The sequence below is a fragment of the Oryctolagus cuniculus genome, chromosome 3 (assembly GCF_964237555.1).
Source record: "Oryctolagus cuniculus chromosome 3, mOryCun1.1, whole genome shotgun sequence".
In the NCBI taxonomy this organism is placed as follows: domain Eukaryota; kingdom Metazoa; phylum Chordata; class Mammalia; order Lagomorpha; family Leporidae; genus Oryctolagus; species Oryctolagus cuniculus.
In genome coordinates, this window is record NC_091434.1 from 99,737,603 (window position 1) to 99,754,104 (window position 16,502).

At 38.4% G+C, this 16,502-nt stretch overlaps 1 protein-coding gene across 1 annotated transcript in view; it reads right to left on the bottom strand.

Annotated features, from left to right (window-relative positions):
* Positions 1-15,519, bottom strand: part of KYNU (kynureninase) — a 228,983-nt gene extending 213,464 nt beyond the window's left edge. Inside the window, exon 1 of the mRNA XM_070071542.1 lies at positions 15,355-15,519. The gene's annotated coding sequence lies outside the window, so the exon portion shown is untranslated. The remainder of the gene's footprint in view (positions 1-15,354) is intronic.
* Positions 15,520-16,502: the final 983 nt, after the last annotated feature.

Genomic DNA, 16,502 nt, shown 5'->3' on the forward strand with positions numbered 1-16,502 from the left:
TGGAAAAGTGGCAGGGAGAGCCTACAGGGAATGAGGCTTGTAGCCCCCTGGGGGAAAGTACACCAGCCTAACTAGAGGAGAGACAAAAAGAGGAGGGATTGGTAAAGACATGATTCTCTCTCTCCACTCACCTTACAGAGGCAAGCAAGACAATAGAGCAGGCACCATTTTGGACATACATAACAGCTGTGCCAACTCAGGGCTGCCCCTGCCCTCAGCCAAACAGAAAAACTTGACTTTGGTGGGGAGAAATAACAGGAGACTAAGACCTAGTGAATGTGTGGAGCTTATGAACTGGGACTGTAAGAAAAAAAAAAAAACTGAAGGTGTGTGGGAGAACTCACGTTGTGGCTGAGACATGAATAGTATCAGTAGGAAACCTCACAAGCTCCGGCAGCCTTGGCTGCCTGGTGAGAAACATTGCAGGGGAATCTGAGCCTACACTGAGGACTGAACAGATGCTCTGTGTGGTCTTTGGGACAGAGCAGATGAATATTATACCCACTGGGGCTAGTGCTCAGGCATTGATCTCAATCAAGGAGAAGAACTCAGCTGAGTGGAATTACTTCCTCTCTGAATGAAAAAGAGAGAAAGAAGGTTTACCATGCCAAACCTGGGTGTGTCACCTTTGGCACACCCTTAACCCTGAAGAACTGAACAGAGCTCTCTGGCCACACCCACCACACGCTTCTAGAGATTCACCAAAAGCAGATGGTCCACTTAATCTAGAGTCATAGTATAAAGAGAAAAGCCACCACAGCAAGAAAAAAAATGAAGAAACCAAAGAAATCTCCACAATGCCAAACCACAAACACAGAAACTGAGGAAACAAGAACAAGGAAGACATCATGATGCTCCCAAATGAACATGACACTCCAATACAAGATTATGAAGATGATGAATAGAAGAAATGCAAGATACGGATTTCAAAAAATTAAAGAACATTTATAAGTTATCAAAACAAATGCACGAACTACAGAAATCCATATAGTACAGGACAGAAAATCTCTCTCATGAAAATGAAATCTTGAAGAGGAATCAGAATGAAATGAGGAATCTAGTAGAACATGAAATTGAGATATTGAAGAGAAATCAAAATGAAATTAAGAAATCAACTGAACAATTGAAAAACGCATTTGAGAGTCTTAAAAACAGAATCAGTGGGGCCTGGTGCCATGGTTCACTTGGCTAATCCTCTGCCTGTGGCGCTGGCATCCCATATGGCACCAGGTTCTAGTCCTGGTTGCTCTTCTTCCATTACAGCTCTCTGCTGTGGCCCGGGAGGGCAGTGGAGGATGGCCCAAGTGCTTGGGCCCCTGCACCCATATGGGTGACTAGGAGGAAGCACCTGGCTCTTGGCTCCTGGCTTTGGATCAGCACAGTGCTGGCCATAGTGGCCATTTTGGGGGTGAACCAATGGAAGGAAGACCTTTCTCTCTCTCTCTCTCTCTCACTGTAACAGTACCTGCCAATAAATAAATAAAAAATCTTAAAAAAAAAAAAACAGAATCAGTGAGATATAAGAGAATATTAGATTTAGAAGACAGAGCACAGGAAAGTATACAGTCAAACCAAAGGAAAGAAGAGGAAATTAGAAGTCTAAAAAATATTGTTGGGGATCTACAGGATACTATTAAAAAACCCAACATTCGGGTTCTAGGAGTTCCTGAAGGCATGGAAAGAGAGAAAGGATTAGAAGGCCTTTTTAGTGAGATACTAGCAGAAACCTTCCTAGGTTTGGAGAAGGAAAGAGGCATCCAAGTACAGGAAGCACATAGAACCCTCAAGAAACATGACCAAAAGAGATCCTCACCACGACACATTGTAATCAAACTCACCACAGTGAAACATAAAGAAAAGATTCTAAAATGTGCAAGAGAGAAATGTCAGATTACTCTCAGGGGTTCACCAATTAGACTCACAGCAGACTTCTCATCAGAAACCCTACAAGCTAGGAGGGAATGGCGAGATATAGTCCAAGTACTAAGAGATACAAACTTCCATCCCCAAATATTATATCCTGCAAAGCTCTTATTTGTGAATGAAGGTGAAATAAATACCTTCCATAACAAACAGAAATTGAAAGAATTTGTCACCTCTCATGCAGCCCTGCAAAAGATGCTTAAAGATGTGTAACAAACAGAAACACAGCCACCAATACGAAATAAGGTAAAGGAAGACAATCTCCCAGTGAAAGATCACAGGAAGTTCAAAGCTTATATTAGAAACATCTTTGGGAAAATGGCAGGCAAAAGTCACTGCTTATAAATAGTCAGCATGAATATAAATGGCCTCAACTCTCCAATTAAAAGACACTGACTGGCTGAATGGATTAAAAAACAAAACCCACTTATTTTCTGCTTAGAAGAAACACATCTTTCCAACAAAGATGCATGGAGACTGAAAGTGAAAGGTTGGAAAAACATATTCCATGCCAACAACAACAACAACAACAGCAAAATAGCTGGTGTACCCATCTTAATATAAGACAAAATAAACTTTAACACAAAAACTGTTAAGAGAGACAAAGAAGGGCACTATATAATGATTAGGGATCAATTAAACAGGAAGATGCTGCACTGTTTTAGTAAATATTGTTCTGTTTTACATAGTTTTGAATTATTTTCCCTTTAACTTTTACATTTTTATTTTTTCATACAGACTATTTTTAGAGCATTTTTAGTTTTGTGGCAAAACATTAGAAAGTATGCAGAGTTCCCTTGTGCTGCTGACCCTTCAACTTATTTTTTATACTTATTTTTTGACATAAATTTTACCAAATTTTTTCTTTTTTCAATTTAATGAAATTTAGTCCTTTGTATTTTATTATTCCAATATTGGCCATTTTGTACCTTTAATTGCTCTTGTCCTATCATCTGTAATTACTTTTTTGAAAATATTTATTTTTATTTATTTGAAAGCTAGAGTTACAGAGATATAGAAGAAGACACAAATACATAGCTCTTCAATCCACAGGTTCATTCAGCAAATGGCCAAAATGGTTAGGGCTGAGTCAGGCTGAAACCTGAAGCTTCATCTGGTTCCCCACGTGTGTGGCAGGGGCCTAAGTACTTGAGCCATCTTCTGCTACTTTCCCAGGCACATTAGTAGGGAGCTGCATGGGACACAGAACAGCAGGGACTAGAACTGGAACCCATATGGGATGCAGGTGTCACAGGCAGTGGCATAATCCATTGTACTATAACATCAGGCCCTATAATGTCATCATGGCTTTTATTATACTCTTTTATTACTATTGTTTTCCTTTGCATTCCCTATAATTCAAATTGTTTTCCTAATCAACAGTATATACTCATCCCTTGGCATCTGTGGGGAATTTGTCCTAAGATTCTCCAGGAATAACACAATCTGTGGATATTCATGCCACTTATATGAAATGGTACAGAATTTGCCTATAACATATGCACATACTCCTTCCTATATGTTTTATATCATTTCTAGATTGTTTATGATATATAACATAAATGCTATACAAATATTTAGTCTAAATTACTTAAGGAAGGATGACAACCTAAAAAAAATGCCTATTTGGTATGGATGCAACATTTTCCTGAGTATTTTTCAACCATGGTTGATCACAGCCAGGATGTGGAACCCATGATTTATAGAGCCAATTGTGCTTATCTCTTCTGTCATGATTGTCTATTCTCCATGAATCTGCTAAACATAAATCATATCCTTTTTTTTTTTTTTTTGACAGACAGAGTTAGTGCGAGAAAGAGAGAGAGAGAGAGAGAGGTCTTCCTTTTTCCGTTGGTTCACCCGCCAAGTGGCTGCTATGGCTGGCGTATTGTGGCTGGCACGCTGCGCTGATCCAAAGCCAGGAGCCAGGTGCTTCCTCCTGGTCTCCCATGCGGGTGCAAGGCCCAAGCACTTGGGCCACCCTCCACTGCACTCCCGGGCCACAGCAGAGAGCTGGACTGAAAGAGGAGCAACCGGGACAGAATCTGGAGCCCCAACCAGGACTAGAACCCGGGGTGCCGGCACCACAGGCAGAGGATTAGCCTAGTGAGCTGCGGTGCCGGCAAATCATACCCTTTTAACCATGAATCTCTCTCCCTCCCTCTCCCTCCCCCACCACACAGCTTTCTAGTTGAGTGATTTATTCAAACTTTCCATGTAGCTTTGTTTTTTTTATTTGTATGTTTGTTTTTGAGAAAGGACCATTCAGAAATTAAATCTGGAATCTGAATGAGCTTAAAGCACTGCTAGTAGGCATGTAGTATTGTAAGATTGTGGGAGTAAGGCACTTCACTTCTGACCCAGCTCCCTGATAATGTGCATGGGAAAGCAGCAGAAGATGGCTCCAGTACTTGAACCCCTGCACTCAGAGGAAGAAGCTCCTGGCTTTGGACTGGCCCAGCTCTTGCCATTGTGGTGATTTGGGTAGCGAACCAACAGATGGAAGATTTTTCTGTCTCTCTAACTCTGCCTTTCAAGTAAATAAATCTTTTAAAGAATTACTTGGAACAGTTCTATTTTCTACTCACATGGTTTTATTGCACATGTAAAATGTAATTATATTTACTTGTTTTGATTTGTATTACAATTTAATTTTTACCTCTTCCTATTGATATGATTTTAAACTTAAAAAATAAAGTGTTATTTTTATGGTTATGGTTCCATAAATCAAATCTATAATAACTTTTACCCTTAGAAATTTTATTTCTTCTCCTCTTCCATCCAAATTATTCCTACCCACATCTTGTAAATAAACAGTGTGGGAGATGATTGATAATAGATGGTAGAGAGAGAGAGAGAGATACAGAGAGAGTGACAGAGAGTGATAGAGAGAGAGAGAGCCTGATAGAAAGATGAAAGATAGAGATAAAGAGATAGAGGAGATAAGAGAGATCTTCGATCCTTGATTCACTCCCCAGATTACCACTACACTTAGGACTGGGGCAGCATGGAACCAGATGTCAGGAACTCAATCCAGGTCTCCCATATGGCCAGCAGGAACTGAGGTAGTTATGCCATCATCAGCTGCCTTACCCAGTGCATTCTCAGGGAGCTGGATTGGAAGGAACATGCCCAAGACTTGAACTGGCACTCCAACATGGGACTCCGGTATTGCAAGCAATAGAGGCTTAACAAGATACATCATAATGGTGGCCCTGTGGATTTTTCTTTACATTAATAAAAGTAAATATGCTTTCTATTGAAAATTTCCTCATTTTTTTCTTTCATTTCTCCTTTTCAATATTTTATGTTTTTATTTTTAAAGCTATACTGCCAAGTAAACATCCTTATACCACCATATTTATATCCATTGTATATAGCAGTATGAAAGACTTTGCAAAGAAGAAATGAACTACTTTGTGTTTAGTCACATCTGATATATTTGGAAGAGAAATTTAGTGATCAGAATATCTTGTGGTGACTTTGCCTGGCAGTGCTATAGCAATGTCTCTCTTGGTTTGGATCTCTTGTCAGAGATGCACAAGGAAGAGCTCGCTATACATACAAAGACCAGAATGGTTAACAAGAGTGACCTTTCTATCCTATAAGGACATCTTGAATGCATTTAGCAGCTACTCTTTATCAGGGACTCTAAGGCACAGTTTTCCTTTATAGCTGCTCCTTGAGCATCAGCAGAGGCTCTTCTGGTATAAACACTTTCTATCTGCTTTCATACACAGGCATTCCCATCAACAGACTGATGGTTGAATCAGAGGACATTCTGGCCACTATATAAATTTAAACTTTATGTATCAAATCCAAAATGTATGTTCCTTCATTTTAGTTCTTTAGTCAGTCAATCTCTCTCTCTCTCTCTATCTCTCTCTCTCTCCCCGCAAACTATCCCACCCCATCCCACCCCACAAAGGTACTGCAAAAAGCTTGTGGAAAAAGTGTGTATTTGGTACAGTGGTTAAAATGCCAGTGGGATGCCCCCACATCCCATATCGGAGTGGCTAGTTTGAGTCCTGGTTTTCTGCCTTGCTCCGGGTTCCTGCTAATGTATACTCTGGGAAGCAGCAGATGATGACTCAGGTGCTCAATTCCCTGCCACCCACATGAGAAAACCAGATTGAGTTGAGTTCCTGGCTTCCACTGGTCCCAGCACTGGCTGTTGTGGACATTTGGGAGGTGAACCAGTGGATAGGATTTCTCTGTCTCTATCTGTCTCTGACTCTGACTTTAAAATGAAAATGAAAACCCCAAAAGTTCATGGAAAATAGAATTAAAGATAAGTTTATTCTGGTGCAAAAATTTTGAAATCCATGCATAGTTTATCATAATACACATTTTGCTCAAGCTTCTTGAAAACCAAATGTATATACATGCACACCTTAAAATATAATAGCCAAATCACATTGTGTTTTTAAATATGGAATAATTTCCCCATATATTAAGGTTAGATACCCTAGATGTTTCAACTGGAATCTACTATCGATCCTTAAAACCAAAAAATGTGACTCAAAAATTATTTCACACATCCAAGATATTAAATTTCTGTACTCTTAATCCCTATATTGCAGATGAGAAAAAATCAGATGAGCATACAATTTCTCTATTAAACAGTTCATTCAAAGAAATGAGTATAGCTAAGTTGGGCCAGGACTTACAGAAAACCACATATCCTGCCATTGTAAAGTGGAAGGGAAGTTAAGATTCTTGCAAGAGGAAAATGATGGGCAGGGAAGTAAATGGAGATAGAGACAAACGTGATGATTTATGTTCCTTTTCTGCAATGTAAACCTTTATCTGCATAGTCTTATTTTCTTCTTGTACTTGGTGGAAATAAAAAAATAGAGTTAGTCCTTGGCATGATATGATTGGACATGGAAAAGAAATTGTCTCCAATGGAATGAGACAGTCTGTAAGATTTGTGGGAGTCGGAACTCAACAAGAGGAGGAAATAAGCATGTTTACCCCCTCCCTTCTAACACATACACTTGCTTGGAGCAAGAGAAGGCATTTAGAGAATATGGGCATCAAGCTGTTATTACTTGCTTTTAAAGGAATATAGTAAAGACAATTGACTCCTAGGTATTTTCAGGAACTTAAGATTTTTATGTTCAGCTGCACTTTTGAACTCCATTTCTTCTGGCTCTTAATGGACTTTGATCTTGTAGAATTCCAGTTTTACTTACTGCTGTAGGAGTAAAAGAAACAGCATGCATTTCTCTTTTCTACATGCTCTACCCTATACATGATTCTTTGGTGAGGAAACATGAGTATTTCTCCAATATTATTGCTTGCAAAAGTATGTGCAGTCATGCTACTCTATATTATAAAGGTAAAAGCAACATTTTTGATCTATCTTTAGCAACTATAGCACTTTTTGTTTATATCAGTAGTTAAAATATACTTCTGTTCACCTTACAGTAATTTTTCCATTGCTCCAAGGTATATGTATGACATTTCATTTCAATTCATAATTTGAGGATACTTCAAATACTTCATGAAAAAATTGGATTAAAAGTTCTTCAAAAATGCAATATATTGAATAGCTTTGTTATAATAGGCATTTTCCATGAACATTTTGAGTACTCTTAGTATAAGTTCCTCAACACTTGCTAAATGGTCAGCAATGAATAAATAATTAGATGGCTATGATCCCTATGGAAATTTCTCATCTCTGTCTTAACTGGAGAGTTGAGACCATTTACATTCAAGGTGACTATTGATGAGTTTGCCCTACCATTTTTCCAAAAACATTCCTATTTTTTTAATTTGAAAATCCTATGAACTTTTACTGAGAAATTTTCTTCGTTTGCCTTCTTTCATAGTGATGACCACGTTTCTATGTTTCTGTGTGCAGCACATCCTTAAGCATCTTTTGTAAGGATAGATGGGTGGTGACATTCTTTCAATTTCTGTTTGTTATGGAAGGTCTTTATTTCACCTACATTCATAAATGAGAGCTTTGCAGGGTATAGTATTCTGGATTGACAGTTTCTCTTAAGACTTGGAATATATCTCACCATTCTCTCCTAGCCTGTAGGGTTTCTGATGAAAAGTCTGCTGTGAGTCTAATTGGAGATCCTTGGAAAATAACCTGTCATTTCTCTCATGCACATTTTAGAATCTGTTCTTTATGTTTTACTGTGGTTGAGTTTGATTACAATGGGTCATGGTGAAGATCTTTTCTGGTGTTATCCATTAGGAGTCCTATGTGCTTCCTGTACTTAGATGTCCCTTTCTTTCTCCAAATTTGGGAAGTTTTCTGTTATTATTTCACTTAAAAGGCCTTCAAATCCTTTCTCTCTTTCCATGCCTTCAGGAATTCCTAGAACCTGTATGTTGGGTCATTTGATAGTATCCTGTAGATTCCCAACAGTGTTTTTTTAGTTTTCTAATTTCCTCTTCTTGTTGTTGGTGTGACTGTCTAATTTCTTGTGCTTTCTTTCCTAAGTCAGATAATCTTTATTCTGCTTCACTGAATCTGTTGTTCAAAATTTCCATTGAAGTTTTATTTGTTCTATTGAATTCTTCATTTCATTTTGATTTCTCTTTAAGATCTCAATTTCATGGGAGAAATTTTCTTTCATATCTTGTGTGGATTTCAGTAGTTTGTGCATTTGCTTCTGATTACTTCTATGTAAACTTATGATCAATTTTTGAATTCCATTTCTTGCATTTTTCCATCTCATCATCTTCACAATCTAGTATTGAATTGTGCTCTTTTGGGGATGTCATGTTGTCTTCTTATTCTTGCTTCTTGAATTGCTGCATTTGTTGTTCAGTATTTGTGGAGATACTCGATGGTATCTTTGTGTTTCTTTTCTGTGGTAGTTATCTTTGTACTATGCCTCTGTAAATAAGTGGCGGGTCTGCTTTCTGTGAATATCTAGAGATTTGTAGTGGGTGTGGACAGGGAGCTCTGTTCCATGCTCCAGGGTGAAGGATGTGTCTAAGGTGACACACCCAGGTTTGGCACAGTAAATCTCCTCTTTTTTTTCTTTTATTCAGAAGGGAAGCTTATTCTGCTCAACTGAGCTCCTTTCCTCAAAGGAGACCAGTGCTTGAGCACTAGCCCCCGTGGGTATATTTACCCATTCTGTCCCAAGGACCACATAAAGGATCTGTGCAGTCCTCAGTGTAAGGTCAGATTCCCCAGCAATGTCCCTCACCAGGTAACCAGGAAGCCCTGAACAGGAGGAGTCTCCCACAGCAACTGCCCAAAGTCCCAGCCATGCTGAGTTCTCCCACACAGCCTCAGTTTTTTTCCACAGTCCCAGCACAAGCTTCCCACAGTCATGAGCTCCAAGTCCCCTGTTAGTTCTCAATAGCAGAGTCAGGAGTCTCTACTCAGCTGGCTACTGGGTGTGGATATGAGCTGGTACAACTGTTATGTATGTCCAAAATGGTGCCCATACTATCGGCTTGTTACAGGACACCATTATAAAGTTATCAGGGAGAAAGAAATATGTCGCTCCATTTTTTTTTTCCCTCCTCTAATATGGCAGGTGCACTATTCCCACAGGACCCCACGCTGGTTTCCCTCTAGGCTCTTCTTGAAGCTTTATCACCAGCAGCTTTGGCTGTTGCACTCTTGTTTCACCTCACTTTCCAATGCTGGTGCATAGGCCCTCAGCTACTGGAGTCCCGGGTAGTAGGCATCCACACTCTCCACATAGGTTCACCATGTCCCTTTACTTTGCATAGTTTCCTCTGCCATTTTTTTCCTAACTCTTCTAAGTCTGTACTCCACTTTTTTAAAATTATCTTCTAGACTGAAGCAGTAAGCTCCCTCTCTACTCTGCCTTCTTAAAACTCCAAAGCCATATATTTTCTGCCTACAAGAAACACTTCACCAACAAAGATGCACGTGGTCTGAAAGTCAAAGGATGGAAAAAGATATTCTATGTCAACAGAAACCAAAAAAAGAGCTGGTGTAGCCATCCTAATATCAGACAAAATAGACTTTAACACAAAAACTGTTAAAAGAGACAATGAAGGAAACTATGTAATGATTAAGGGATCAATTCGAAAGGAAGTTGTAACTATTATAAATGTATATACACCTAATTAACAGGCACCTGACCATTTAAAAGAAATGTTAAGGGATTTAAAAGGAGTCATAGACTCCAACAATAGTAATGGAGGACTTCAATACTCCACTTTCAGCAATAGACAGATTAACCAGACAAAAAATCAGCAAGGAAACTGCAGATTTGACTCTATAGACCATATGGACCTAATAGATATCCATAGATTTTTTTCATCCTACAGTTGCAGAATACACATATTCTCACCAGTGCATGGAACTGTCACTAGGATTGACCATGTACAAGGCCATAAAGCAAGTCTTAGCAAATTAAAAAATTATACCAGATAGCTGTTTTTTAATAAATATAAACAAAATTCCTACACCATTGCCTCAACCAAAATAACAGGAGGGAAAAGACCCAAATCAATAAAAGTAGAGAAGAAAAAGGAAATATAACAAACTGGAAATAAAAAGAAATCATCAGAAATTACTACGAAAAGATTTATGCCAACAAAATGGAAAAACTAGAAGAAAAGGATAGATTCCTGGACACATACGATCTATCTTAATGGAGCCAGGAATACATAGATAATTGAAACATAGCCATAACCAAGACAGAAATTGAATCAGTAATAAAAGCCCTCCTAAAGAATACCTTCCAGACATTTAAAAAAACTAACTCCAGTTCAAGTTTTCTTCCTATGAACCCAGCATCACCTTAATTCCTAAACCTGAAAACAATGCAACCGAGAAACAGAATTATAGACCAATTCCCTGATGAACATAGATGCAAAAATCCTCAATAAAATTCTAGCCAATCAAATCCAACAACACATCAGAAAGATCATTCACCTAGACCAAGTGTGATTTATCCCTGGTATGCAGGGATGGTTCAACATTCGCAAATCAATGTGATACATCACATTAACAAATTGCTGAACCAAAAACATATAATTATCCCAATAGAATCAAAGAAAACATTTGACAAAATATAATATCTTTTCATGATCAAAACTCTAAGCAAATTGGGTATAGAAGGAATGTTCCTCAACACAGTCAAGGAAATTTATGACAAACCCATGGCCAGCATCATTTTGAATGGGGAAAGTTGGAAGCATTCCCACTTAGATCTGGTACCACACAGGGATGTCCACTCTCAACATTGCTACTCAGTATACTGCTGGAAGTTTTAGCCAGAGCCATTAGGCAAGAAAAAGAAATCAAATGGATTCAAATCAGGAAGGAGGAAGTCAAACTATCCCTATTTGCAAATAACATGATTCTATATATAGAGAGGATCCAAGATTCCATAAAGTGACTATTTGAACTCAGAGAAGAGTTTGGTAAAGTAGAAGGATATAAAATCAATACACAAAAATCAATAGCTTTTGTATACACAGACAATGCCATGGCTGAGAAAGAACTTCTAAGATCAATCTCATTCAGAATTTATAAAAAAAAATTTAAATACCTTGGAATAAATTTAACCAAGGATGTCAACAATCTCTACAATGAGAATTACAAAACATTAAATGAAGAAATTGAAGAAGATCTAAAAAAAGGGAAAAAACTTCCATGTACATGGGTTAGAAGAATCAATATCAAAATGTCCTTTCTTCCAAAAGCAATTTATATATTCAATGAATACCAATCAAAATACTGAAGAAATTCTTCTCCAATCTAGAAAAAAATGGTAAAATTCATATGGAGGCACAGGAGACCTCGAATAGCTAAATTAATCTTGTACAACAAAAACAGAGCTGGAGGCATCATGATATCAGATTTCAAGACATACTACAAGGAATTTATAATAAAGAAAACCTGGTAATGGTACAAAAATAGATGGATAGACCAATGGAACAGATTAGAATTGCCAGAAATCAGTCCAACCATCTACAGCCAAGTTATATTTGAACAAGGACCTAAAACCAATCCCTGGAGCAAGAAAAATCTCTTCAACATATGGTGCTGGGAAAACTTGATTTCCACATGCAGAAGCATGAATGAAGCAAAGCCCTATCTTACATCTTACACAAAAATCCAATCAACATAGAATAAGGATCCAAATCTACAACTCGACACCATCTAGTTATTAGAGAGCATTGGGGAAACCCTGCAAGATATAGGCACAGGCAAGGTCAAAGCCAAAATGAGATTACACCAAGTTCAGAAGTTTCTGTACAGCAAAAGAAACAGGAAATTGAAGAGGCAACTGACAGAATGGGATAAATTACTTGCAAACTATGCAACTGATAAAGGATTAATAACCAGAATATACAAAGCAATCAAGAAACTCCACAACAACAAAACAAACAATCCAGTTAAGAGATGGGCAAAGGATTTAGACATTTTTCAAAAGAGGAAATCCAAATAGCCAACAGACACAAGAAAAAGTGTTCAGGATCACTAGCTGTCAGGGAAAAGGCAAATCAAAACCATAATGAGGTTTCACTTCAACCTAGTTAGAATGGCTTTCATATAGAAATCAACAAACAAATGCTGGCGAGGATGTGAGGAAAAGTACCCTAATGCATTGCTGTTAGGAATGTTAACAGGTAAAGCCCCTATGGAATACAGTATGGAGATACCTCAAAAATCTGAATATAGACCTACCATATGAACTAGATGTACCAGTCCTGGGATTTCACCCAAGGGAAATGAAATTATTAAACAAAAGAGTTTCTGCACCTCCATTTTTATTGCAGCTCAATTCACAGTAGCTAAAACATGGACACAACCTAAATGCACATCAAAAAAAGACTGGAAAAAGAAATTATGGGATATGCACACTATGGAATACTACAGAGTGGCAAAAAAATGAAATCCAGTCATTTGCAACAAAATGGCTGAATCTGGAAAACAGAATACTTGGTAAAGTTAGCCAATACCCAAAGGACAAATATCATATTTTCTTCCTGATCTGTGAAAACTAATAGAGCATCTAAAACTAAAATCTGTAGAAGTGAAATTGACACTTCAAGAAGGGATAACTTGAGATGTCCTTGCCCTAACTGTTGAGGAACGGTTTACTTTTTTTGTTTTTCCAATTTTTTTCTTCATACTATTTGCTGAACTCTAACACAGAGTTAATAATGTGTATAAATCAATTACTTCTAAGGTACTAGTTTAAAAAATTTTCATGGGACTCCAAATCCCACTAAGCTTGGTTGTAAAAATTCCATCTTTATTGTTAAAGTGAACATATTAAGTGTTAAAGTGAACATATACAGGGGATTAAGTGTTAAAATGATCATATAGGATCAAGTGTCTGATAATAATAATACAGAGATAATAATCGTAATGGAGAGAATGTTCCAACATGAGAAGCAGTTCACACAGCAGACTCATAGAATGACAATCATTTTAAGTAATTAAGTAACACCCTGACCTCAGAATCAGTCCTTGAGTCTTCCTGATCAGGCTGAAAAGCCTGAGAGAGCACTTTAGGCATGGAAAGCCAAGGCACTGTGGCAAAAAGTGTTCTACATGAAAAATCTCTGTGTGTGAGACCACAGTGGAAAGAAGTGGCCATAAAAGAAGGCTGTACTTTTCTCTAAAGGGAATTATATAAAGAGAAAGTTAACTGTAAAACTAGTTCTCGGTTTGTGTGTGTATGCACTCACAAATTGTTGAAATCTTTACTTAGTATAGAGTTGGTTGTGGGGAGCAAACCGGACTAGACTGTTACTGGAATTAAGACTTATTCTATGCATCTGCTCTCCCACAATATGGCGCTGGGAGAGAAGTAAACAGCTTCCGCACAGCTGCCTCCAGTTCAACCAATTAACTGTAGGACTTGCTCCTGATTGGAGGAGAGCAGCATACTCGGCGTGTGGGCAGCCGAGTTGGGATTGGCGGAGGAGGACTATAAAGGAGGAGAGAGACGGCATGCACCAGGAACATCTATGGGGAACATCTAAGGGAACCCGTGCAGCCCCCGAAGAAAGCCGGCCGGCGGTGTGCCGCTCCCCTGCGGAAGTGGGGAATGTGGCCAGGGGGAACTGCCCTTCCACGGAGGTGGAAGGGATAGTAGCCAACCCGGGAAGAACCAGCAGCAAACCCGGGGAGGGCCGAGCAGACGAAAGAACAGCGCAGGGTCCTGTGTCGTTCCTCCACGAAGAGGGGGAGCGACATAATGGTGCCGTGACTCGGATATGAAGCCTAGGCAGGGTTTAGTGTTGCTCCTCCACGAAGAGGGGGAGCGACAGTTGGTCTTCTGTGAACAAAGTTAATTGAAAGTGAATCTTAATGGAGAATGGGACCAGGAAGGGAAGAGAGAGGAAGAGGAGGGGTAAGAGTGTGGGTGGGATGGTGGGTATGTTGGGAAAAATATCTATATTCCTAAAGCTGCACTTATGAAATTTGTATGCCTTAAAAATAATTTAAAAAATTCCTCATCTCTCATTGTAACTGAACCCTACTTGTAACTTACTAACCCACTTACTCCCTCCCTATTGATTCTATATTGCTTTTTTCTCTAAAACATAAATTTAACATATTCTTTCTCCTTCTCCTTTACCTGAAGAAGGCTATAGAAAAATAAATTAGGTCTCTATTATATATATATGCCTGTGTGGATCCCATGGATTCTTAGATTATTCTGCAAAGCATAGGGGTTTCTGCTTTGGCTATTTGTTCTGAGGATCCAAGCAGATGAGTTTTAGAGAAATCAGCTGTAAGCTACATCTGCCATGTAGGAAATACTTCAACCTATAGAATCCCTAGTTTTCAATTGTTCTTGTTTTTAGTCATACTGGTTTGCCTAAGAAACTTTTTGGAAACTCCCTTGCAGGAGAGCTCTTTAGCATTATTCTGCTTAAAAGAATGGAACTTTAGACTTACTGTCCTGACACATGAAGATTACAATTTCACAAATACGCATAAGTAGCTAATGAAAGACATTCTGAAAGCTGAATTACTGAAGAGTAAAAATACAGAATACAAATATTATTAACAGGAATAAAGTACAGTAGGAACAATTTTCTAGTTTCCTCTTATCCTCAGCTCTTTAGCAAGATCAGAGTCATCACCCTGTCTGTCCTTTAAGGAGAACATAAAGTCCTCAGTTTGACCACGTACTGTTTATCCATTCCTCCTGTTTACACTCTCTCTGCCTTTCCCTTTCTCACCTGGAACCATCTTAGAGTTCTACAAACAGACTCCTAACTTGACTCCCTGTAATTTTCCTTGTAATCCACAGATCATGTCATCCAGATTAGTATTTCTGAAACAAATAAAATATCTTAAAATGTTACTTACAGCGTTATTTTGTAGTATGACATGACACACAGGGCTGCTCATGACCCAGCCATTGCCTAGTTCTGGAGTCCCATGTTGTGCCTCTGTTCCCCATGGTGGAAAATTTCACTGCCCCAAGCTTTCTCACTCACCTCTGCTTTTCCTAATACACAGCTGTTTCCTTCTGGTTGAAGTATTCTTTTCTTTTCTCTCTTTAGTGCTTTTTTCCAAAAAGCACCAACTTAAGTTTTAATTTTAACTGAGGTCTTCTTTGAAATTCCAGATCTTATTGTCTCATTCCTGATGTTTCTCATTTTTTTTTTTTATTTAACTTACTGCTTTTGTTCTGAATGACATAAACTTTTCTCTAACTCAGAAACACGACTGAGGTACCCAGGAGGTATGAAGCATTTATCTACCCAATATGGCCCAATCCTATTTGTTGAAGCTGGAAGCCAATATGGCTCAAGTTTAGCAATAGGCAAGATAGGTTTTTCTATTTGTGAGAAGGATTAGGTAAGCATGGTGATCACATGTGAAGCAAGTGATTACTCCTTTTCACTCTGCTATCACACCCATTACTCTTTCTTGTGATAATGGCTGATGGATGCATTTTCTGTCCAAAATTGTGTCTCTTTGTAATACTCAGAGTGGAATGCTCGCCAGCCTGTGAAACTTTCCAGAATTACTACAGTGAGTAGCATATTCTTAATTTTGTCCCATAGGATGTGAAGTCCTTGACAAAATTCAATTGCCTTGGGAGAACTCCAGGGCTCACATGCTTTCAGACTTCTTAGATCTGAAAATGTATTACAGTTTGCAGCTGTGTGTCGTGACTTGTGGTTTGAAATCACAGCTTTTACCTGTTTTTATTAAAGATAGAATTTTTTTCTCAGTTTTCTAAAAGGACTTCTTAGTTCTCTTTTGGCTTCAAAGAGGAGAGTAGTATAAAAATATCTTTTCCTCTTTAGCTGCAAGTTCCTCTTAAGCATTACTTTCATTTTCACTGTGAACCTCCTCTCTGGCAAAGCTCTAATGACTTCTTAATTGACAAATCCAGGCTGTCTTCCCTGCTGATAGCCTCTGCATTGAAATCTCTTGTTCTTATCACTTCCTTTACCTTGTAAATCTCAGTTTAGTCTCTAATTTTCAATCCCCTTTGCCTCTTGTCTCTTCCAGGTTCACTGTGTACACTTTCCCTTGGGTTACCATTGACAAATACATTCCCTCATTTTTATATGACATTTTGGTGCTACTCTTAATAGGTGTTGTCACAAGCTAAGTTCCTACTTTATCTGAA